We start from the raw sequence: 2,773 nt of genomic DNA on the forward strand, positions 1-2,773 counted from the left end.
TTATTTTCTTTATTTTTCTCATAAATGCATTTCGATCTTCCGATGCTCATCAGTTTGTTATCTTAGGACATGTTAGTTTATCTATGTCATCTTAGGACATAGTTTTGCTTATAAACAATAAATATCGCTATAAAACTAAAAATATAAAGGTACAAAATATTTTAAAAATACAGTAACTTACAAATGCCGCTTCACAGAATTTCTCCATGTCTTTCAAGTTCTCGTGTCTGCTCTATCTACAATCGTATGTCACTGGTGACATATTTATACCCGTATTTAAATTTAAAGTACTGTTGTTATTAGCATTTACAATTTTTTTAATATAAATGTCATTCCTACCCTCAAAATTATGCTTTTTGCCATTTTATAATAATTAAAAATATAAAAATATTATAACAGATTGTGCCATCAAAATTTAAATATTACCAAGAAGATTAGCAACTCGTTTCTAGTTTTTTAGTATGGAAATGAAGCCAATCTCCCTGGGATTATTTTTTATTAACAGATTACCAAGTGTTTTGCTGCCTTACGCTGTTCCGTCTTTTAGAAATTTTCCATAACTTTTCCATTGCCGATTTTCCTGTTCTTTTAACATATTTCGTGAGATATTACAATGTCGCTATTGAATCAAGAACAGATTTTCCTTCTTCATATAGAAGATAGCATATTTATACAAATATTTAGATAGTTATTAAACATTTTACTTAATTGATATTAGGGATTGCAATCCAGCAGTGTTTTTAATCCAGCTGGATTTTGTTGGACCAACATCATTCCAGCTGGTGCAATAAAGTGTTATCTATCTATCTATCCAAAATTTATGGTTTTTTTTTAAAGAAATAAAACATTCTTTTTAAATACTTAAGAAACTTTTATTATTTAGACTGGTCATTATAAATCAGTAAAACTTCTTACACATTTAAGTAGTAAACTTTGGTTCGGTTTAACACTTGAGATATAGTTAATTAACTTACAATGTTTAGTTAGATTATAATTATAATGTAATCTTTAAGTTAAATACAGTAGATCCCCCTATAAAACCGTTTCCTATAGTTATGATTCCTATAAAAATTGTGGCATTATCCGTAAACAACGGTAAAAATAACTCCTATAATACGTAAAACGTCATCGGGCAGCCGAACTACTTACCCGCCGTCNTTAAAAGTATATTCATATAATTGAAGAATATTTTGTATGTACCGGTACATCCACCACATATTTTATTTCACCAAATAAGTTTTTATTATTTTATTTTTAATTCTAGCCCTTATATCGTGGCTACGGTTCGGAATGTAATTGTGATATTAAAAATGCATTTAGAGAAGTCTACGGTTTTTACTGGCTTATCGAATAAACGATACGAATGGACCCTACACCATCACTGACGCACAATCGACTGATTGCCCCTGGATGTCGGCTTCTTACAGAAACACAGCTTCCCTATCATCAAATGTCACTGCACGCCCCTGACGCCTTTTAATTCTTTATCAATTATCAATACTATTCTTTTATTGTTTAAATATAAGGAGACGGATGATTAGCCACAAATAAAACATCAACTCCTCTCGTAAAGTTTCTTGTGTTACTGATACGTTGAAATAGGACGAAATCTTCCAAATTTACAATAATCTATTTCACGTTACTTCTTCTATCCATTCATATTCCAAACTAAGTGCTGTTTAGATATCTTGCTCATTCGACGTATCTCATTCCTAAAAAAGAATCGTTGGTGGTACAAACGTGTTCATTTACTTTCTTACTATTCTTGTAAGCATTCTCAACAATCATCGGTTGATAAACCGATGATTGTTGAGAATGCTTACAAGCTGGGCATCGATTTAAAATATGCAACTGTTTGTTTTCTAGCCTGTGTTAAATTATTAATGTTTATCGTTCTGTTTTCCAAGGAAATGTTTTCTCTTATAAGCAAAGCCCATCTCTAATCTGAGACATCAAATATACTATAAGTATTTTTCTAAAGTTTTAATATTTCTCCTTTTCAACTTGAATGGAACACAGGTAATCAAAACCATTACTTTCTTTACCGATCCTTCATATGTTTCACGCAATCAAGAATTACATTTAATAAACGACACAGTTCTCTGATAAACTCTGAATTATAAGTTTCCCCTTACAGCTCAGACTACCGAGTTTTGTACAGAATACATGAATCATTCAGTTTAAAAATTAAGAAAACTCTGAAATTGTCACTAATAATTTTTTTTTCGATCGTTTACCTATACGTTAAGTAATTCTGACAAGGAGAGGACCATTCGTTCGGGTCTCCGATTCCAATGGAACTTGGTAATCACGTAGCCTAAACACAAACTGCTCCTTGTCCAAATAACAGCACATACTTTTCAAGAGTTTCCGAAAATTAGGGCTTGTGAAAATTGAGTGTTTTGCTTACAAAAGTTTGTAAGTTTCACTTCAACTTGTAAAAGCGGATAGCCGAATAAACACACCAGCACCTACAAAGAAGACTGCGCCCCGATTTATTATTAATGTTCTCGTTTTGGAAATTCAATGAATGCTTAAATCTCTACAGCACGTTATTAAATAAATTGCAAACCTAATATAAGTTTGTTGTATTAATAATATATAATAATTTAGCATTAAATTATCATTATTATTTGATTTATTTAAATTTAATTTACATTTTTTAGAAAGAAAATCGACCAGCAACGAAGATGTTCTGAAATTTTTCAAGTTTATAAAAAATTTTCCCGAATATCTGGGTACTTTTCTGAGTAACAAAGTTACCAAAATAATA

Source organism: Centruroides sculpturatus, unplaced genomic scaffold (genome assembly GCF_000671375.1).
Source record: "Centruroides sculpturatus isolate CEXI.00-Female unplaced genomic scaffold, Cexi_2.0 scaffold882, whole genome shotgun sequence".
Lineage (NCBI taxonomy): Eukaryota > Metazoa > Arthropoda > Arachnida > Scorpiones > Buthidae > Centruroides > Centruroides sculpturatus.